General features: G+C 43.4%; 1 long non-coding RNA gene across 1 annotated transcript; it reads right to left on the bottom strand.

Annotated features, from left to right (window-relative positions):
- Positions 1–898: 898 nt before the first annotated feature.
- On the bottom strand, positions 899–23857 carry LOC140470790 (uncharacterized). Its single transcript, XR_011956708.1, has 2 exons — positions 23709–23857; positions 899–3566 (listed from the first exon to the last, which is right to left on the bottom strand). It is a non-coding gene; the product is annotated as an uncharacterized lncRNA (long non-coding RNA).
- Positions 23858–23909: the final 52 nt, after the last annotated feature.

Genomic DNA, 23909 nt, shown 5'->3' with positions numbered 1-23909 from the left:
CAAAAGGTTAGTGAATATTGATCAAGTTTATCCTACACTCAGACCAAAAAAACACAACTGAATGTGGAAAGAGAATGAGATCTACATACTCTGCCTGATACTATTGCCCACAGAACAAAACTGGCACTATAGTTATCAAAGACTGGTAACGGCAGAAATAATCTCAAATTAGCATTTAAATAGAGATACTGGTAGTGAGTGGATAAAGTTCAGAATCCCAACAGTTACTGGAAACTAGTATGGAGAACAGGTGAAGAACAGAATGCCCCAGTCTGGACGCAAATGGGCTGAATGGCTGGACCAATTCTGTGACTCTACCATAAATAATACGAGATTAAGGCCCAATCACAATACCCTAAAATCTACTATCACAGAATCAATCACAGTCACAGAGAATTCTTTTTCCTAAATTCATTCACGGGATGAGAGAATCACTGGTGAGGCCAGCATTTATTGCCCATCCCTAACTGCCCAGGGGGTAGTTATGTGTCAGCCACATTGCTGTGGGTTGGAGACACGTGTAGGCCAGACTAGGTAAGGATAGCAGTTTCCTTCCTTAAAGGACATTAGTTGACCAGATGGCAAATAAGAATAGATTCTTTGTCCCATTGGACTCATAGAATATTATTGGCTGTCAGTGAATTAAGCAACCTTTGATGCATGAGAGTTGAAAGTGACTGGTACTGATTGAGCACTTGACGTTCAGTCACATAGCACAAACTGACAAGGTTAGCTCAATTCCCGAACTCTCACGTGGACACAACAGGCGGAGATTGATGGCTGCCCTCACATTTTCACTCTGCAGAAACTGAAAGGGAGAGCATGATACTTAAACCCCCCCCATAACCACCCCCAAACCCCCACACACACTTCAAAAACACTGGCAGGTACAATCTGATGAATGCATTTGCACATTTATAAACTGGACTTTGACAAATACAGATTAACAGCTACATCCTGAGTTACACAGAGCAGAATATAACAGGGACAGATTGGTCAATCACACTCAAATGCACGTGGCAGGACATTTCAGAGGAAGACATTCTCATTCACAAAGCAGAAACCTATTGGAACAGATTGATAACACTGTTTCAAATTACTTAAATTGAAATGTACGGTTTCATAATGACACTCTCATATTCACAGGAGAAACTGACAGGTAGAGATAGATAACACAAGAAATCAGAGTTACATTTGAGGTCTAGTGACCCTTCCTCAGAACAGAGTGTGTGCATTTTCCGAGTTGCCACATAGTCTTCTCTATTCTAGGGAAACTGAGTGTAGATTGGATGTCCACTTTGCCAAACACCTACATTCTGTCCAGGAAACAAGACCCTGAGCTTCCACTTACCTGCCACTTCAGCACACCACCCAGTTCCCTGATGAACATCTCTGCCTCAGGCCTGCTGCAGTGGTCCAGCTAAAACTCAGTGCAAGCTGGAAGAACAGTACCTCATTTTCTGCTTGGGAATAAAACAGGCTTCTGGACCCAATATTGAGTTCTACAACTAGGGCTAGAGCTCTCCCATGTCATTACCCAGAACCTCTCACACCTCTTATCACAAGGTCTGCTATTATACACCAGCAGTCACTAATAGTCCCTGTTAATAATGATTCACCATCCTTGTCTGACCGTATTCTTTGGACTCTATATCCGTCTACCATTTACTTCTGACCCTTCAACATACCCTATCTTCTGCAGAAAAACGAATCATTTCCTGGATACGATCAGTTCTCAGGAAGGGTTACTGGACTGGAATTTTTAACTCTGATTTCTGTCCACAGACACTGTCAGATCTGCTGAGCTTTTCCAGCAATTTGATTTTGTTTCTGATTTCCAGCTTCTGCAGTTCTTTTGGTTTTCATTTCGAGATTAATAACTACATTTTCATATTCATGTAGCAGAAACCACCATGGAAAATTGATAACTACATTCACGTGTTCACAAAAGAAAATTTGTCAGGCAAACATTGATAAATACACTCACATTCCCAATTCGGACCCTGATGGGGAACGATTCTTAAACCTTCACAAAGCAAAACCTGACAGGCACTCAAAACAATACTTTTCATTGTATCTCTGTGCATGTAATAAATCAGATCAAATCAAGTGGATAACTACATTCTCATGTCGCAGAATCCGAGAGGTACAGGTTGATAGCTACAGTCACACAACCTGACAGGAAAAGTTGAATAAATACATTCAAACCCTGACATTACATCACCTGACAGGAAGGATTGATAACTAAACTCTCTTATTCACAAAGCAGAAATTGATAGTGACAGATGAAAGCTCAGCTCACACATTCACATAGCATAAACTGGCAGGAATTGACAATTACACAGACATATTCACCAAGTAGAAACTGACAGCTGTAGATTGATAACTATATTTAAGGATTCATACAGCAGAGTCTGAAAGGTACAGATTGACAATTACACAGGTAGAAATTGACAGGTAGAGAATGATAACTGTACTATTCACATATTGACAGGGACAGATTGGTATTGACTCTCTCAAATTGACGTAGTAGAAACAGATTGACAATGACACTCTGTTGTCAAATAGCTAAACCTGACAGATACTGTCTGATAATTGCACTGAGAAATTGATTATAGCTAAAACTGACAGGTAGAGATCAATATCACACACAAAATACTGATAGGTACAAATTGATGACTGCATTTAATATTTGTACAGCAGAAACTGACAGGTAGATACTGAGAATGACACACCGTTATCAAAGCTGAAACTGACAGGTTCAGGTTGATAACTACACTGTCAGATACACAGCAGAAACTGTTAGGGAAAGATTGTTAAGTAAATTCACACATTCACAACGGCAGAAACTGACAGGTGTATATTGATAACTAAACTCGCACATCCCCATCAGTGAAGCACATAGGGACTGATCCTATTTATAGAAAATGTATTTATCAATCAGTCTCTTCCAGTTTCCACGATGTGGATATGAGTTCAGTTATCAATCTATACCTGTCAGTTTATACTACGTGAATGTGTGAACGTAGTTATCAATCTGTCCCTGTCACTCTTTAGTAAATACATTTTGGACATTGCAGAGAGTGACAGGGAGAGATTGATGACTATATTAACTCTTAACATTTGCACAGCCTATACTGACAGGTACAGGTTGACAGCCATACTCCCACATTCACCTCGCAGGAACTGACAGGTATGGATTGATATGGAAACTCACAGATCCAGATTCAAACTTGTTTTGGGTTGCCCCATTGTGGAGCTGTAGAGGTGTTGGTTAGTATCTGGTTCTCAGTCAATTGGTGTAGATTTCTGATGTTACAATCACCAGTCAAAGAGCAACTCAGGCCAAGAATGGAGTCAGACTTGTAGTTCTGTTTGAAATGCTGGCCTGAAAGAAACACAGACTCATGATTGTAAAATGAATATTACATTGAAAGGTTTGATACTGTCAAACTTACTTAATGTTGATTTACAGGGGAAGTCTCTTCTCTCTTCCTCCAGACAATTACATGAAGGAGCAAGGCAATGTAACATTCTCCTGGTACGAAGCCAAGTGTGATCAGTTCCTTCGAACAAACAGTAGGTATGTTATCACTGTCAGATTGAAAAACATACTTTCCACAGTTACAGAGCAGTTGAATTAGACACACATTGAGCTCAATTTCTAGAGAGAAGTTTTCACAAGAATAGTCAAATACGACCAAGCAATTATATCTTTTTTTATCCCTCTCCATTCTCAATTCACATTTCCTGATTTCCAATAAATGTTATCATTTATAGCCATTGAGTCATCGAGATGTACAGCATTGAAGCAGACTCTTTGGTCCTACTCATCCATGCCAACCAGATGTCAGAAACTAATCTAGTCCCATTTGCCAGTACTTGACCCATATCCCTTTGAACCCTTCCTATTCATGGACCCATCCAGATGCCTTTTAAATGTTGTAGTTGTACCACCTTCCTCCTCTTTCTCTGGCACCAATTCCTTACTCGTACCATCTTATGCGTGAAAAAGTTGCGCTTAGGTCCATTTTAAATTTTTCCCCGTTTACCTTAAACCTATGCCTCAAGTTTTGTCCTCCCCCCACCTCAGGGAAGAGACATTGTCCCTCATGATTTTATAAACCTCTATATGGTCAACCCTAGCTTGTTCAGCCTCTCTCTATAGCTCAAATCCTCCAACCCTGACAAATTCCTTGTAAATCTTTTCTGAACCCTTCAACATTTCACAATATCCTTCCAATACGAAGGAGACCAGTATTGCATGCAGTATTCCAAAACTGGCCTCACCAATGACCTGCACAGCCACAACATGACCTCCCAACTCCTATACTCGATGCACTGACCAATGAAGAAAACGTCCTATCTACTTGCGACTCCACTTTCAAGGAGCAATGAACCTGCATTCCAAGGTCTCTTTGTTCAGCAACACTACGTATGATCTTACCATTAAGTGTACAAATCTTGCCCTGATTTGCCTTTCCAAAATGTAGCAACCCAGATTTATCTGAATAAATGTCCATCTACCACTCCTCATCCCACTGGCCCATCTGATCAAGACCCTGTTGTACTTTGAAGGAAACTTCATTGCTGTCCAATTTTGGTGTCATCTGCAAACTTATTAACTATACCTGCTATATTCAAATCCAAATCATTCACATAAATGATGAAAAGCAGTGGATCCAACACTGATACTGGTGGCACACCACTGGTCACAGGCCTCCAGTCTGAAAAGAATCTCTCCTCCACCACCACTCCTGTCTTCTACCATCGAGCAAGTTCTGCATCCAGTTGGCTACCTTCTCTGTATTCCATAAGATCTAACCTTGCTAACCAAGCTCCCATGAAGAACCTCATCAAACGCCTTACTGATGGCCATATAGATCACATCCACCACTCTGACTTCATCAATCCTCTTTGTTCCTTCTTCAAAGCAACTCATTCAAGTTCATGACACATATTTTCCCACGCACAAAGCCATGCTGACTATCCCTAATCAGTCCTTGCCTTACCAAATGCACGTCAAAACCTGCCTATCAGGATTCCCTCCAACATCTTGCCCACCACCGACATCAGACTCACCGGTCTATAGTTCCCTGGCTTTTTCTTACCACCTTTCTTAAATAGTGGCACCACGTTCACAATCTTCCAGTCATCCAGCACCTCACCTGCGACTATCAATGATAAAAATATTTCAACAAGGTGCCCAGCAATCACTTCCCGACCTTCCCACAGAGCACCTGATCAGGTCTTGGGGATTTATCACATTTATGCATTTCAAGACATCCAGCACTTTCTCCTCTGTAATATGGACATTTTTCAAGATGTCGCTACCTATTTTTCCACATTCTATTATCTTCCATGTCCTCCTTTACAGTGAACACTGATGCAAAATACTCATTAGGTATCTTCCCCATCTCCCTCGGCTCCACGCATCAGGTGCCTTGCTGATCTTCGAGAGGCCCTATTCTCTTCCTAGTTACTGTTTTGTCCTTAATCTATTTCTGAAAACTCTTTGCATTCTCCTTACTTCTATTTGCCAAAGCTATCTCATGTCCCCCTTTTGCCCTCAGGATTTCTATCTTAAGGATACTCCTACAACCTTTATACTCTAAGGATTCACTCAATTTCTTCTGTCTATACCTGACATATGTTTCATTTTTTTCTTAACCAAAACCTCAATTCTCTCGTCATCCCACATGCCCACCACCTACCAGCCTTTCCTTTCACCCAAACAGGAATATACTAACTCTGGACTCTTGTTATCGCATTTTGAAGGCTTCCCATTTCCCAGCCTTCACTTTACCTCCAAACATCTGCCTCCAAACTTTCAATCAGCTTTTGAAAGTTCTTGCCTAATGATGTCAAAATTAGCCTTCCTCCAATTTTGAAGTTTAGCTTTTAGATCTGGTCTATCCTTTTCCATCACTATTTAAAAACAAACAGATTTATGGTTGCTGGCTCCAAACTGCTCCCCCACTGACTCCTCAGTCACCTGCCCTGCCTTATTTCCCAGGACTAGGTCAAATTTTGCATCTTCTCTAGTAGGAATATCCACATACTAAATCAGAAACTTTTCTTGCACACACTTAGCAAATTCCTCTCCTTTAAAACCCTGAACACTACACCAGTCCCTGTCTGCATTTGTAATGTTAAAATCCCCTACCATATCCCCCACCGTATTATTCTTACTGAGCACTGAAATCTCCTTACAAATTTGTTTATGAATTTCTTGCTGACTATTCGGGAGTCTATAATACCGTCCCAATAAGATGACCATCCCTTTATTATTTCTCAGTACCATTCAAATAACTTCCTGAATATATTCCCAGGAATATCTTCTCCAAGTACAGTCATAATGCTATCCCTTATCAAAACTGCCACTCCCCTCCTATCGCCCCACTTTCTAAGCTTCCTGTAGCATTTGTATTCTGGAACATGAAGCTCCTTCTCTCGGAACATTTACATGTTGATTAAGAAATTTTCTTCGAATTTTAAAAGTCTCTTCTCCATCCAATGGTACTTCCAGACAATGTTTGTAAAAACCTACTATTACAGCCTTTATATTCTTACATATATCTGAAATCTGTGTATATTTGTTCCTCAGTTTCCTTCTGACTGTTGGTGGGCCTATTGTACAGTCCCATCATGGTGATTATCCCTTTCTTATTTTAACCCAGATATTTTCACTGGATGATCTTTTTCAGAAATATTTTCTCTATTTAGAGCAGCAAGATTTCCTTAATTAAAAACACCACTCCACCTTCTGTTTTACCTGCCTTTCTATTCTTCCTATATCCCCCTCATACTTCTATAATCTATTGAATACAGACCCAGAGTTATCCTCCGTTACTGTTTTTCTGACAAGTACTTCATCCTGGGGTCATTCTTGTAAATGTACTCTGGGCTCCCTCTAACACAAGCATATCCTTCCCGAGGTAATGGGCCCAAAGCTGCTCACAATATTCCAAATGCAATGTGACCAGAGCTAATAGAGCCTCAGCAGTACATCTCTGCTCTTGTAGACTCCTTGAAATAAATGTTAAAATGGCATTTGCCTTCCAAACTGCTAACTGAACCTACCAGTTAACCTTAAGAGAATTCCTGAACTAAGACTCCCAAGTCCCTTGCTTTTGAGATTTCTGAAGACTTTCCCTGTTCAGAAAATTATCAACATCTTTATTCCTTCTACCAGAGTGCATAACCTCACAATTTCCTACATTGTATTCCATCTGTCACTTCTTCATCCACTCTTGCAGCCTCTCCAAATCCTTCTACACCCTCCGCACCTCCTCAGCACTACCTGCCCTTCCACTGACATCTATCCCATGTGCAAACATTGTAAGAATACCCTTTGTTCCTTTGTCCAGATCATTAACGCATAACATGAATAGTTGTGTTCCCAACACTGACCCCTGTGGAAGTCCATGAGTCACTGGCTGCCAATTCTGTAAAAGACCCTTTTATCCTGACTCTCTGCCTTCTGCCAAGCAGCCAATTCTCTGCCTTTACCTTGTTTAGCAGCCTGCTGTGTGGTACCTTATCAAAGGCCTTCTGGAAATGCAAATCAATTACATCCCCGGCTCTGTGTTGTCTAACTTGCTTGTTACTTCCTCAAAGAATTTGAACTGATTTGTCAGGGAAGACCTCTCCTTAACAAAGCCGTGCTGACTCTGCCCTATTTTACCATACACTTTCAAGTATTCTGCAGCCTCATTCTAAACAAGAGATTCTCAAGCCTTAGGAATGACTACATTCTAGCTATGTAGCCTGTAGTTTCCTGCCTCTGCCTCCCTTTCTTAAACACGTGTTGCATTAGCCATTTTCCAGTCATCTGGGACCCTGCCTGATTCCAGTGCTTTCTGAAAGATCATCACCAATTCCTCTTCAATCTATTCCACTGTCTCCTTCAGTTATCTGGAGTGTAGTCCATCCGGTCTTGGTGATTTATCCGCCTACAGCTTCCTAGCACCTTCCCCTTACCAATGGCCAATGCACTCACTTCTGTCCCCAAGTTTCCCTTGAAGTTCTTGTCGGTTGCTGGTGTCTTCCACTGTTAAAAACTGATGGAAAGTACCTCTTCAGATCCTCTGCCATGCCGTGGTTCCCCATTACTACTTTTCCATCATTGTTTTCGAACTGTCCAATGTCCACTCTTGTCTCTCTGTAGCCGTTTAGATATCCAAGAAAATTGTCTGCAGCCCTCTTGTGTATTAGTAGTGCACTTACTCTCATACTTCACTTCCTTCCCTGTCACCACCTTTTTTTTTGGAAGTTATTTCTGTTTTTTAAAGACTTCCCAATCTTCTGGCTTCCACTAATCTTTACCACACTATATGCTGCCTTTATGCTCTCCCTGACTTCCCCTGCCAACGAGGATTGTCTCATCCTCCCCTTAGTATTTTTCTTCTTCCTTGGGATGAATTTCTGCAATGTCTTCTGAATTAACCCAAAAACTCCTGCCATTGCTGCTCCACTGTCTTCGCTGGTCAGCTCACCCTTCCAATCAACTCTGTCCAGCTCCACCCACATATCTTTGTAGTTACCAATTGTCATCCTGTTACATCAGATTCAATCTTCTCCCTCTCAAGCTGCATGGTGAACTCTATTACGTTTTGACCTTTTCAATTCCTTTTCCTTCTCAATTCAATTGAAATTCCTTTTCAATTCAGTCCTAAATCTACTCCCCATAATTTTGAGTCAATGCCCTCTTGTTCTAGGTTCACTTGCCAGTGGCAACTTTCTTCCTGCTTCAATCTCATCTATTCCCTTCATAATTTTATATGTTTCTGTAAGATTTGTCCCCCACCAACGTTCTAAATTCCATTGATTATCATCCCAGTTTACTCAGTCTCTCATCTTAAAGCAACCCCCTCAACTCAAGAACCTAGTGAGCCTCCTTTGCACCCCCTTTAGTGCCAGTACCTCCTTTCTCAAGAAAGGAGACCAAAACTGCATGCAGTACTCTAGATGGCACCACAATACAGCCAAAACATACCCTCCCCGCTTTTAAACTCAATCCCTCCACTGATAAAGGACAATATTCCATTTGCCTTAGTATTTACCTGTTGCATCCGCAGACCAGCCTTCTGCGAATTATGCTCAAGGAAACCCAAGTCCCACTGCACAGTAGCTTACTGCAAATCTTTACTGTTCAAATAATAGTCCTTTTTACTATTATTGCTACTAAAATGGATGAGTTCACATTTACTAGCATTGTACTCCATCTGCCAGATCTTCATCCACACATTTGAACATATATGCCTCTAAACGTTTGTCATCTGCAAACTTTAACACACGACATGTGGTCCCCAACTTCACACCATCTGTGTAAATTGTAAACAATTGCAGTCCTAACACTGATCCCTGATGCACACCACTAGTCATTGATTGCCAACCAGAAAAGCATTCAAGTTTCCCCACTCTTTGCTTCCTGTTAGTTTACCAACCTTCTGTCCATGCTAATTGATTGCCTGTAATGCCGTGCACCTTCATCTTATGCAGCAGCCTTTTGCATGGCACCTTGTTGAATACCTTTTGGAAATCTAGATATATCACATCCACTTGGTCCACATTGTTCAGTGTACTTATAAAATCTACATAGTATTCTAGAAGATTAATTAAGCATGACCTGTTGTGTCTGGCGATTGGGACAATTTCTATCGGGATGCCTTGCTATTTCTTCATTGATAATAGATTCGAGCATCTTGCCGCTACATATGTTAAGCTAACTGGCCTATAATTCCCCATTTGTTTTCTCTACTTCCCTTCTTAAACAGTGACATCACATTTGCTGTTTTTAAATTTGCTGGAACTGCCCCAGAGTCCAGCTAAGTTTAGAAAATTACCAAGAGCGCCATCTCTTTTAGTCCTCTCGTTAGGGCCAGGAGACTTTTCTACCCTTAGATCCGTTAGTTTGTCCAATTTCTAGGTCCTCACTGCAACAGGCTGGAGAAGAAATTGCGGGGGACCTGGCTGATATTTAGCCACAGGTGACATCACAGAAGAGTGGAGGGTGGCAAAGGTATCATTATTCAAGAATGGTTGCAAAGAAAAACCTGGGAACTACAGACCATTAAGCCTTAAGCTATCTGAGGTAAGTTACTTGAAGATTCTGAGAGTTATGATTTACGTGCATTTGGAAAGATTGGGTTTAATATGGAATAGTCAGCATAGCTTTGTGAGTGTGTAAGGTCTTGTATTTTGGAAAGATAAATCAAAGTAGGAGTTTCATGGTGAATCATAAAGCCTTAAGGAGTGTAGTGGAACAGAGGGAACTTGGAGTTCAAGTTCACAGTTCTGTCAAATTGGAGTAATAGAAAGTTGGAAGAATTGGAAAAGGCAAGTTATCATTTAACTAGGAGAAAAAGTTCAAAATGTCAGTGCAAAGGCTACAGCAGGTCACAAGGAAGAGATTTATTGCGAAAGGAATTGAGTACGGAAGTAGGTAATTGTTGCTGCAACTGTACAAGGGATTGGGGTTTCCACATCCGGAGTACTGTTGACAGTTTTTGGACCCTTTCCTTGAGGAGGGATGTTGGAGGGAGTTCAAAGGAGATCACTCAATTGATTGCCAAGATGAAAATGTTATTCTTATGAGAAGAGACTGGTACAATTTTGATCTCTCGAGGACAGAGGCAGTTCAGAAGAGATTCACCCAATCATTTCCAGCGATGAAAGGTTTGCCTTAGATGGGAGATTGAGCAGTTTCTCTGGAGTTTGGAAGAGAGGAAAACTAACTGAGGGCTATAAGATGCTAAAGGGGGTATTGACAAAGGTGATGAAAAGAGGATGTTTGCTCTTGTGGGAGAATCTGGAACGAGAGGTTATCGGTTCAGGATAAGGAGCTGGGCAGACTGAAAACAGATAAGGAGGAATGAATTCTCTCAAATGAAGAAGGGGTTGTAAATCTGTGGGATCACTCCCCCCACCACCCAGGACACTGCATAAATTGGAGAAGGAGACAGACAGATTGTTAATCAGTGATGGTTCAAAGGGAGTGTTTCCAGGAAAGCGGAGTTGAGGCTGAGATAGGATAGCGGAGCAGGTTCCTGAGGGGTTAAATGGACTCAACCTGATCCTAGACTGTATGTTCTTGTGGAGTCGTATTGTTAGTAGCAAAACAACTAGGATGAAGAAAATGAAGTTTGATTTAACAAAATAGGTTTTAATTCATGAACATTCAAAAATAAAGACAAAATTGATTCAACACAAATTTAGCGAATGACATCGATTGAAAAAAAAACGGAAAGATAATACATATGGGGGGTAAAGAAACTAAAGCGGGTGCAGGAGCAGAGGGAGCCTGGGGGTATGTGTCTTCAGATCAGTGAAGGCGGCATAACAGGAGGGGAGCAGTTAATAAAACACACAGCATCCTCGGCTTTATTACTAGGGGTATAGAGACCAAGAACAAGGAGGTGATGTTGAAGTTGTACAAGACACTGGTGGACCTCAGCTGGAGTGTCACAGAGAGAGAGAGCGAGAGCGAGAGGAGAGAGTTATGACTGATAGGTGGTGGTTTAACCAGAGGGTTGCCATGCCTCACACAAGGAGAAGAGATGGAGAAGGAGAATCCTTCATGGTAACCTCAGCAGTGAGAGATTCAAACCCACGCTGTCAATCTTTCTCCACATTTCAAACCAGCCATCCAGCCAAATGAGCTAACCCAACACCCAACAAAAGCAGAGGGCAGAAAAGAAATTAATTCCAGTGACAGCACAAATATTGAATGGATCTTATTGGACATAAACCTTTGATGTGTTGGATATTTCTTTGTAAGTGTATAACACCTTACCGTCACCGGCAGCAAAAGCTAAATTTAGAAATACGTTTGACAAAGGGAGTTAGCATTCTATTACCCAGGCTGGTTCTGTTCTGTTCTTATTTAAGAAAGGCTGTTCAGACGGCATGAAGGAGATGCATGGGAAAGATACCAATGATGAGGGATTTTAGATACAGGGAAAGATTCAGGAGACTGAGGTTATTCTCTTTCAAGCAGAGAAGATGAAGTGGTGACCTTATTGAAGTGTTGAAAATTTGAACAATTCTGACGGAAAAGCAAGTTATTGTTTCCCATTCATTGGTTTATTAGTAACTGGCTAGAAAGATTTTCAAGATTGTCAGTGAGAGAGTGAGATGAGGAGAAACTTATTGGGTTGTTGAGTTTGGAATGTGCTGCTTGGGAGGCAGATTCCATAGGAGGTTTGAAAAGAGAGCTGGATATATTAATTCGAAAGGGATCATGTTAGAGGGCTACAGGATAGGGCTGGAGAGTGGGACTAGCTGGGTAGCTCTTTCAGGAGTTGCTACAGACAAGAGTGGCCTCCTTCCGCACTGTAAAAGTTTATGATTCTATGAACATAAAAGTTCTGAACCAGTGACCTCGTTGCCAGGGATCTTTGCACATGAACAGCAGCAAATTGTTGTCGTGAGCGGGATTGGAACTTGGTTGGGTAATGGTCTGGAAATATTTCATTCCAATGGAGATGATGGGAAATTGAGCTGAGGGCATGAGCGAGGACAGACCTGCAAGAAATTTCGAATATGCAGAGATTGGGTCAAGTCTATTGAATGTGAATATGTGAGCTGCTGATCCTACATCATCACGTATTGGTCAGCGTTCATGCTGGTATTCATCTGATTGGGAAGATCAACAAAAACAAACCTCTGGAAGCGTTGGAAGGAAGTTTGGGTTGTTTCCTCAACAAAGAGAAGGTTGATGGTGGAGGGGTCATGATAGAGGTCTGTAAGATTGGGAGTGTTGTACAGCAGAGAGACCCATGGATTCAGGTACATAGTACATAGTTTATGTCACAGGCAGACAGGGTGTTTGAGAAGGTGTTTAGAACACTTGCCTTCATTGCTCAGCCCATTGAGTGTTGGAATTCGAACACCATGTTGTGGTTGTACAGGACACTGGTGAAGCCTGTTCTGGTGTATTGTGTCCAGTTTTGGTTGCGCTGTTAAGGGAAGGAAATTATTAAGCTGGAGAGGGTTCAGAAAAGATATATCAGTATGTCATTAGGAATGGAGCGATTGAGTTATAAAGAGAGGCTGGATGGGCTGGGACTATCTAAACCAGACCACAGAAGTTTCAGGGGTATGGAGGTTTATGAAATCTTCATGGGCATAGATGTGGTGAATGGCAGGTGTCTTTTCCCAAGGATGGGGGACTTCAAGATCAGTGGACATATTTTGCAGGTGAGAGGAGAAACATTTTTAAAAACAAAATGATGGGCAACGTTTTTTAATGGCTACTGGTTCAAGTGGGGATTTAACTTCCAGATGAAGTGGCGGATACAAGGACAATGTTTAAAAGACATTTAGAGAAGTACAAGAACAGGAAAGGTTTGGAGAGATATGGGCCAAGTGCAAACAAGTGGGACTAGTTTAGGTTGAGATTATGGATGGCATGGACTAGTTGGACTGAAGGGTCTGTTTCCTTGCTGTGTGACTCTACGATGCTATTATGAGGGACATGGACAGGAGCACAGGAAGCAGCTGTTTCCCTTAGTCAAAGAGTCAATAACAAGGGGGGACATTATTTTAAAGTTAAGGGCAAGAGGTTTCGAGAGCGATTTGAGGATTGTTTCACCCACCAGATGGTCGGGATCTGGAATGTGTGAAAATAAAATATTTGGACTTTCAGTTTCTATTTGAAATCACTAATTTCTCCGGTGTGTGTAAATGCCACTTGGTAACTGCTGGGGATTCCGTGATTTATTAATGTGAAATATTTGTATAAAAGGTGCAGGAGGAAGCCATTCAGCCCTTTGATCCTGTTCCACCATTCAATGGCAGATCTGTGACCTGACTCCATAGACCTGCGTGTGGCCTCTATCCCCTTTAATAACTTTGTTGAACAACAAAAAAAAACTCTCAGATTTAAAACTAACTGATCCAGCAATGGATCCTGCTGTTTGTGGAAGAGAGTTCCAAACCTCTCCCAACCTCTGTGTGTAGTAGTACTTCCTAACATCTCTCCTGAACAGTCTGGCCCTAATTCTCCAGCTATGCCCTCCCTAGTTCAAGGATCCCCAGCCAGTGGAAGCACTTTCAATTTCTATACCCTGGCTTCTCCTGTCAATATCTTCGATCAGATCGTCCCTAAACCCTGTAAATTCTGGACAGAACAGGCTTAATTCGTGTAATCTCTCCTCATAACTTAACCCCTGAAGCCCAGGTATCAATCTTGTAAACTCACGCTGTACTTCCAGGCCAAACTATCCTTCCTCAGGTATGGTGCCCAGATCTGCTCCAAGTGGCATCTAACCAGGGTTTTGTACAACTGCAGCATCCCTTCTGCATCCTGTACTCCTGTCCTCTCCATATAAAGGCCAGCATTCCATTAGCTTTCTTCAGGCAAAGATGTACAGAAATTGTTGAAGAAACTTAGCAGAGACAGATATTATTTGTCACCTAGGGACTGTCCGACTGTTGTTGAAGACAACTTTCCATCTTTTCTTCTGACCCTTTAGTTTTGAGCTGTGCTGGAGCCATGTGTTCTTCAGTGAAGAACACAGGGATACAGTTCAAGAAGAAAGTGAGGACTGCAGATGCTGGAGATCAGAGCTGAAAATGTGTTGCTGTAAAAGCGCAGCAGGTCAGGCAGCATCCAAGGAGCAGGAGAGTCGACCTTTCGGGCATGAGCCCTTCTTCAGCCCTTGAAAATGTTGCTATATAGCCAAGAGCTTGGGTTTATATTACTGTTGGGTTGGGGCTTTGACCTTAATTATCAGTCCGTATTTAACTTTGAGGCATCGTTTTCTGCTATTTTAACATTCTGATCTCTAATCTTTTGGTTCACTTTGCTTCCTGTTTTTTGATTATAGATGACTCCGAAACAGATAGCAATTTGGTGTACTCAGTTTGCACCATCTCAAAACCAAGAAAGGCTAGTAAAGAATATAATATATATACATTTTATAACATTTCTGGTTCAGTGGAGATTTTCTTTGGTTTATCTTAACCCTCAAAAACCCAGCCACTTTCAAACATTGCTAGTGTTTCTCTTGCTTACAGCATGGAGCGAAGGTCTGCCCAAGCTTTTTGAATCTTGTTACGTTTGAATTTATTAATCATCGATAGTGTTTGCTATCATCTAAATCATAGAGATGTTCCATCTATGTCAACTAAATTAACAACAGGGCAATGTGAATTGGAAGAGGAAATGTTACACTGATGGCTAATTGCTTTACTTTGTGTCTTGTTTTCAGGGAATTCCTACATTTTAGGCCCTGGGACATCAATCGGTTGATTGCCCGAGTACAACAGCTTATTATTTGAGAATGGTCCCTTCTGGCCTTGGTCTTTGGGGGCAAGCAGCCATTCGCTTTGGGTCTAGCATCATTCACATGAGGAGTGTTTCATTTCATTGCCCTGAGTGTTTCTTTGATGACACGACGATCGGTGGTAGGACAGGTAGTATTGAGGAAGGGGTAAGGCTGCACAAGGATTTACAAGAAAAGTCCCAGGGATGAAGAGCTTGTCATATGAGGAGAGGTTGAGGAATATGAGTCTGGACTCGTTTAGAAGGGTGAGGGTGCAACTAGTTGAAAGTTAGAGAATACTGAGAGGCCCGGATAGAGTGGACATACAGAAGCTGTTTCCACGAGTAGGAGAGAGACTAAGATCCGAAGGCACAGACACAGAGTGAAGGGAACTCCCTTTAGATCGGAGCTGAGGAGGAATTTCTTCAGCCAGACAGTGGGGAATCTGTGGAACTCATTACTGCAGAGGGTTGTCATGTCTTTAAGACGGAGATAGGTTCTTGATCAGTAGGAGGATCAACTATTACGGAGAGAAGGCAGGAAAATGGGGTTAACAAACATATCAGCCATGATGGAATGGCGCAGCAGACTTGATGGGTCCAATGCCTGCTATATCTTACGGTCTTGGTTACTACAAGACTAATAGACTGCGATTTTTCACACAGTTTAGGCCCTCAGATTCAGAGCTTTCTGAGCATGTGCTATGAGCCAGCCAAATTAAAAAGTGTTCTGGCAGCTGGACAATCTACACAACATACGGGCTAGGAGCCCATGGGACCCTGTTTCTCCCATTCTATACAGCTGCGGCTGATCTCATCCCAGCCTCACTGCAGTTTCCTGCCCCTGTTCCCTTTAACACCTCACTAATTAACAATCTGTCTGTCCCCTCCTTCAACTTGTTCAGTGTCCCAACATGCACCCACATACTGGGAAGTGAATTCCCTGAGATTCTCACCCCCTTGCCTTAGAGAAGCCAGTTCTCAACATCTCTCGTTTCAATCTGTCCCACCCCCGTCTCCTGAAACAATGACCCTCTCATTCTAAATTGTCACACCAGAGGAAACATCCTCTCTCTGTCTCCTTTGTCAATCCCACGTCCTTTACCACCTTATATCCCTCAGTTGGATCTCCCTTATTCTTCTAAACTCCAGAGCATATTGGCCTTAACTGCTAAATCTCTCTTTCGACAACAAACAGTCATCTCTGAACATGAAATGTACAAAATCACACAAGATGGTATCTTGGGTGTAGTTTACACATCTCAAAGTGAGTTAGTCATAATTTCTGAGATGTCTACAGCCCAGAAAAAGGCCCATTGAATCTGTGCTGGTCAGAAACAACCACCTCGATATTCTCTTATCCCATTTCCCCAGCATTTGGCTCCATAGCCTTGGCGTCACGAGTGCACATTGAAATCCTCCTTCAATATGATGAGAGTTTCTGCACCTCCAATCCTTACAGGCAGTGACTTCCAGATTGCACACCACCCTCTGGGTGAACAAGATTTTCCTCGCATCCCTTCGAAATCTCCTGGCCCACCTCCATCAAGCGTAGAAAGTTTCTTCCTGCCTCTCCTATCTTCATCCCTCATCATTTTATACATCCCTCTCTTTCAATCTACTCTGCTGTAAGGACAACTCCAGTCTGTCCAACCTCTCCCACTTCATTTAGATATGTATCGTTGGTAAAATGTCTTTTCTTTTCTTTACAGCTCACTCCAATAGTGCATCAGGGAGGAAACATACAAGTTATTTTGCAGTGAAAAAGAGGGCAGTTAATTTTTAATCAGAGTTATGTTTTTAGCAAGTGGTTAATGTTAGTCACCATTGTCTAGGGTGTAGGTTTGCTCGCTGAGTTGTAGGTTTGATATCCAGGTGTTTCATTACCTGACTAGGTAACATCATCAGTGGTAACCTCCGAGTGAAGTGAAGCTATTGTCTCCTGCTGTCTATTTATATGTTTGTCCTGGATGGGGTTCCTGGGGTTTGTGGTGATGTCATTTCCTGCTCATTTCTGAGGGACTGATAGATGGTATCGATCTATGTTTGTTTATGGCATTGTGGTTGGAGAGCCAGGCCTCTAGGAATTCTATGGCATGTCTTTGCTTAGCCTGTCCCAGGATAGATGTGTTGTCCCAGTCGGATTGGTGGTTATTTTCATCCGTATGTAGGGCTACGAGGGAGAGAGGGTTGTGTCTTTTTGTGGCTAGCTGGTGTTCATGTATCCTGGTGGCTAACTTTCTTCCTGTTTGTCCTACGTAGTGTTTGTGGCAATCTTTGCATGGAATTTTGTAGATGACGTTGGTTTTGTCCATGGGTTGTACTGGGTCTTTTAAGTTTGTTAGTGTTTGTTTGAGAGTGTTGGTTGGTTGGTGTGCTACTAGGATTCCGTGGGGTCTTAGTAGTCTGGCTGTCATTTCTGAAACTTCTTTGATGTATGGTAAGGTGGTTAGGGTTTCTGGCTGTGTTTGGTCTGCTTGTCGTGGTTTGTTCTTGAGGAATCTGCGGACTGTATTTTTTGAGTATCCGCTCTTCTTGAAAATGTTGTATAGATGGTTCTCTGCTGTTTTCCTAAGTTCGTCTGTGCTGCAGTGTGTGGTGGCTCGTTGGAATAGTGTTCTGATACAGCTTCGTTTGTGTGTGTTGGGATGGGTGCTGATGTAGTTAAGTACTTGGTCAGTGTTTGTCGGTTTTCTGTATACGAGGTTTGTCGTTCTCCATTGGCCTTTCTTTCGACTGTGACGTCCAGGAATGAGAGTTTGTTGTCGGTGTCTTCCTCCTTGGTGAACTTTATGCCTGTGAGGGTGCCTCATCTGGAGTTGATGACTGTTGTCAGGAACAAACAATCATCTGGTTCAAAATTAAAGACTGAGGTGAGGAGGAGTTTCTTCTCTGAGGGTTGCGTGTCGTTGGAACTCCTTGCCACAGAGGGCTGTGTGTGTGGGGGGGGGGGGGGGGGGGGGCACAGGGAGTAATTTAAGGGTGGGATAGATAGATTCTTGATCAGTCAGGGAATTGAGAGTTACATGTTAAGTGCAGGAATGGAGCATCAGCCGCAATGCTATTGAATGGATGAGCAGGCACGAGGGGCCGAATGGCCTTCTCCTGTTCCTGTCTGTGATGGTCCTTAAGGGAATGAAATCTGACCTCCTTACCTGCTCTGCTCTGCACGTGATTCCTAACCCTTTGCAAACTCTTCACTGCCTTCTGGCTGAGCAAGTCGATTGGTTCTGGAACTGGAACTGGATGAGCTGAGGATTATTCGAGAGGCTGAGAGGGTGATCGATAGAAGCTACAGGGACATAGTTACGCCAGAGAACAGAGGTAGCTGGGTAACAGTTAGAGGTGGGAAGGGGAAGAAACAGGCAGTGCAGGGTTCCCCTGTAGTCGTTCCCCTAAAAAATAAGTATGCAGCTTTGGAAACTGTTGGGGGGGACAGCCTTGCAGGTGTAAGCTGCAGTGAAGGGGTCTGTGGCTCTGAGATTCAGAAGGGAAAGGGGGAGAAGAAGAGAGCGCTAGTTATAGGGGACTCTCTAGTTAGAGGGACGGACAGGCGGTTCTGTGGACATGGGCGAGACTCTCGGATGGTTTGTTGCCTCCCGGGTGCTAGGGTCCGAGACGTCTCGGACCGTGTCTTCAGAATCCTTAAGGGGGAGGGTGTGCAGCCAGAAGTCGTGGTACACATTGGCACCAACGACATAGGTAGGAAGAGGGGCGGGGAGGTCATTCAAGAGCTCAAGGAGTTAGGCTGGAAGCTAAAAGCTAGGACAGACAGAGTCGTCATCTCTGGGTTGTTGCCGGTGCCACGTGACAGAGAGGCAAAGAATAGGGAGAGAGTGCAGTTGAACACGTGGCTGCAAGGATGGTGTAGGAGGGAGGGCTTCAGATATTTGGACAATTGGACTGCATTCTGGGGAAGGTGGGACCTGTATAAACAGGACGGGTTGCACCTGAACCAGAAGGGCACCAATATCCTGGGGGGTAGGTTTGCTAGCACTCTTCGGGGGGGTTTAAACTAATTTGGCAGGGGGATGGGATCCGGACTTGTAGTCCAGCAAGTAAGCTAGCTGTGTGTCAGGATGTCCAAGACTGTAGGGAGGCTGTGGAGAAGGTAGCACTGACAGGGACTACTTACAGACACAGAGATGGGCTCAAGTGCGTATACTTCAATGCAAGGAGTATCAGAAATAAGGTGGGTGAACTTAAGGCATGGATCGGTACCTGGGACTACGATGTTGTAGCCATCACGGAAACATGGATAGATGAGGGACAGGAATGGCTGTTGGAGGTTCCTGGGTACAGATGTTTCAGTAAGATTAGGGAGGGTGGTAAAAAAGGAGGGGGGGTGGCATTGCTAATTAGAAATGGTATAACGGCTGCAGAAAGGAAGTTTGAGGGGGATCTGCCTCTGGAGGTAGTATGGGCTGAAGTCAGAAATAGGAAAGGTGCAGTCACCTTGTTGGGTGTTTATTATAGGCCCCCCAATAGCAGCAGAGATGTGGAGAAACAGATTGGGAAACAGATTTTGGAAAGGTGCAGAAGCCACAGGGTCGTAGTCATGGGCGACTTCAACTTCCCAAATATTGATTGGAAGCTCTTTAGATCAAGTAGATTGGATGGGGCGGTGTTTGTGCAGTGTGTCCAGGAAGCTTTTCTAACGCAGTATGTAGATTGTCCAACCAGAGGGGAGGCCATATTGGATTTGGTACTCGGTAACGAACCGGGACAAGTGGTGGGCTTGTTAGTGGGTGAACATTTTGGTGATGGCGACCACAATTCTGTGACTTTCACCTTGGTTATGGAGAGAGATAGGTGCGCACAACAAGGAAGTTTCTACAATTGGGGGAAGGGAAATTACGATGCTGTAAGACAGGATTTGAGGAGCATACGTTGGGAGCATAGGCTGTCAGGGAAGGATGTGGTGGAAATGTGGGACTTTTTCAAGGAGCAGATACGACGTGTCCTTGATATGTATGTACCGATCAGGCAGGAAAGAAATGGTCGTGTGAGGGAGCCTTGGTTGACGAGGGAGGTTGAATGTCTAGTAAAGAGGAAGAAGGAGGCTTACATAAGGTTGAGGAAACAAGGTTCAGACAGAGCAGTGGAGGGATACAGGATAGCCAGAAGGGACCTGAAGAAAGGGATTAGGAGAGCTAAGAGAGGGCATGAAAAATCCCTGGCGGATAGGATCAAGGATAACCCCAAGGCATTCTATGCGTATGTGAGAAACCTGAGAATGACGAGAACGAGGGTAGGTCCGATCAAGGACAGTGGTGGGAGACTGTGTATTGAGTCGGAAGAGATAGGAGAGGTCTTGAACAAGTACTTCTCTTCAGTATTTACGAACGAGAGGGACTTATTGTTGAAGAGGAGAGTGTGAAACGGACTGATAAGCTAGAAGAGATATCTGTTAGGAAGGAAGATGTGTTGGACATTTTGAACAACTTGAGGATAGACAAGTCCCCCGGGCCTGACGGGATATATCCTAGGATTATGTGGGAAGCAAGAGAGGAAATTGCAGTACCGTTGGCAATGATCTTCTCGTCTTCACTGGCAACGGGGGTGGTACCAGGGGACTGGAGAGTAGCGAATGTTGTGCCCCTGTTCAAAAAAGGGAATAGGGATAACCCCGGGAATTACAGGCCAGTTAGTCTTACTTCTGTGGTAGGCAAAGTAATGGAAAGGGTACTGAGGGATAGGATTTACGAGTATCTGGAACGGCACTGCTTGATTAGGGACAGCCAGCACGGATTTGTGAAGGGTAGGTCTTGCCTTACAAGTCTTATTGAATTCTTCAAGGAGGTGACCAAGCATGTGGATGAGGGTAGAGCAGTGGATGTAGTGTACATGGATTTTAGTAAGGCATTTGATAAGGTTCCCCATGGTAGGCTTATGCGGAAAGTCAGGAGGCATGGGATAGAGGGAAATTTGGCCAATTGGATAGAAAACTGGCTAACCGGTCGAAGTCAGAGAGTGGTAGTAGATGGTAAATATTCAGCATGGAGTCCAGTTACAAGTGGAGTTCCGCAGGGATCAGTTCTGGGTCCTCTGCTGTTTGTAATTTTTATTAATGACTTAGATGAGGGAGTCGAAGGGTGGGTCAGTAAATTTGCAGATGATACAAAGATAGGTGGAGTTGTGGACAGTGAGGAGGGCTGTTGTCGGCTGCAGAGGGACTTAGATATGATGCAGAGCTGGGCTGAGGAGTGGCAGATGGAGTTCAACCCTGCCAAGTGTGAAGTTGTCCATTTTGGAAGAACAAATAAGAATGCGGAATACAGGGTTAATGGTAGGGTTCTTGGTCAGGTGGAGGAACAGAGGGATCTTGGGGTCTATGTACATAGATCTTTGAAGGTTGCCACTCAGGTGGATAGAGTTTGTAAGAAGGCCTATGGAGTATTATCGTTCATTAGCAGAGGGATTGAATTCAAGAGTCGTGAGGTGATGTTGCAGCTGTACAGGACTTTGGTTAGGCCACATTTGGAGTACTGTGTGCAGTTCTGGTCGCCTCACTTTAGGAAAGATGTGGAAGCTTTGGAGAGGGTGCAGAGAAGATTTACCAGGATGTTGCCTGGAATGGAGAGTAGGTCGTACGAGGATAGGTTGAGAGTTCTCGGCCTTTTCTCGTTGGAACGGCGAAGGATGAGGGGTGACTTGATAGAGGTTTATAAGATGATCAGAGGAATAGATAGAGTAGACAGTCAGAAACTTTTTCCCCGGGTACAACAGAGTGTTACAAGGGGACATAAATTTAAGGTGAAGGGTGGAAGGTATAGGGGAGATGTCAGGGGTGGGTTCTTCACCCAGAGAGTGGTGGGGGCATGGAATGCGCTGCCCGTGGGAGTGGTAGAGTCAGATTCATTGGCGACCTTTAAGCGGCATTTGGATAGGTACATGGATGGGTGCTTAATCTAGGATAGAAGTTCGGCACAACATCGTGGGCCGAAGGGCCGGTTCTGTGCTGTATTGTTCTATGTTCTATGTTCTATGGTTCAAGGACATTTCGGAATTACATCCACTTCCCACCTTGGCAGAGATGACCACATCCTGTTCAGACTACAGAGAAATAACATTTGTCAGAGTCAGTTTTTGACTTGTTCCAATCATGTGCTTTGCCAAGACAAATTGGTCTGTATAATGACCCCACATATTCACAGCTCCTCTTGTACATTCTGATTGTCTTTCAGGAAGTGTTTGTTATTCTCGTCCATTTTCATAGAGCCATGCAGCATGGAAACAGGCCCTTCAGCCCAACCTGCCTATGCTGACAAGGTTGCCCAAACTCAACTAGTCCCATTTATCTGGATTTGGCGCATTTTTCTCTGCACCTTTCTTATCTATGTACCTTTAAAAATGTTTCTTACATGTAATTGTACCTGCCTCTACCACTTCCTCTGGCAGCTCATTCCATATACTCACTGCCTTCTTAATCCCTTTTTAATCTTTCCCCTGTCACCTTGAACCTATGCCCACTAGTTTTGGACACCCCTACATTGGGGAAAAGACTATATAGCTATTTACCTTTTCTGTGCCCCTCGTTCTTTTATAATCTCTATAAGGTTACCCCTCAGCCTCCAACGCTCCAGGGGAGAAAAGCTCCCAGCTAATGAAGCTTCTACTTATAACTCAAACGCTGCAACCTTGGTAACATCTTTCTTAATCTTTTCTCTGACCTTTCGAGTTTAACAACATCCTTTCTACAGCAGGTTGACCAGGACTGTACACAGTATTGTAAAAATGATCTCACCAACATCCTGTACAGCTGTAACATGATGCCCCAACCTCTGTCATCAGTGCTGTGACGAGTGAAGGCAAGCAAGCCAAACACATACTTCACCACAGTGTCAAGCTGCAATGCCACATTTAAGGAACTGCCTTCCTGCATCCCCGAGGTTTGTTTGTTCGGAAACATTCCCCAGATGATAGCATCAATAAAAATGTATCTAGACAGATGCATGAATGGACCTCTCAATATTCTATAAGTTTCAATCAGATTCTCTAATCTTTCTTAACTCTCTCCTCATATGATAAGTTTTTTATCCCTGGGATTTTTCTTGTAAACTCCCTCTGAACCCCCTCCAAGTTCAGCACATCCTTCTTGAGATAGGGGATCCAAAACTGCTCACAATGATCCAAATGTGGTCTGACCAGAGCCTTATCCAGCCTCAGCAGTACATCCCTGCTCTTGTATTCTAACCCTCCCGAAATGAATGCTAACATTACATTTATCTTCCTAACTGCCAACTGAACCTGCCTGTTAACCTGAAGAGAATCCTGAACCCGGACTCCCAAGTCCCTCTGTGCTTCAGATTTCCGAAACCTTTCCCCATTTTAGGAAACAGTCTCTGTCTCTATTCTTCTAATCCCATTGTATACCCTCCCACACTGTCATCCATCTGCCAACCGAACCTTAATAGGATCCTGAACTCGGACTCACCCCCGAGGACCTTGTTTGTGCTTCAGGTCTGGCAGCATCTGTCCAGAGACAGACAGAGAGAAAGCGGAGTCAACGATTCGAGTCCGGGGCAGCCGTCCTTCGGGAGAGTGGCCTTTGGTCTTGATGTGCCGCCGCACAATTTCTTGTTCACTCCCACCTCTCTGTCTGTGTGTGTATTTGTCATTATTATTGAGTTTGGTG

Source organism: Chiloscyllium punctatum, chromosome 52 (genome assembly GCF_047496795.1).
Source record: "Chiloscyllium punctatum isolate Juve2018m chromosome 52, sChiPun1.3, whole genome shotgun sequence".
In the NCBI taxonomy this organism is placed as follows: domain Eukaryota; kingdom Metazoa; phylum Chordata; class Chondrichthyes; order Orectolobiformes; family Hemiscylliidae; genus Chiloscyllium; species Chiloscyllium punctatum.
Note: the sequence above shows the minus strand (reverse complement) of the source record. Positions and strands in the feature narration are given on the sequence as shown.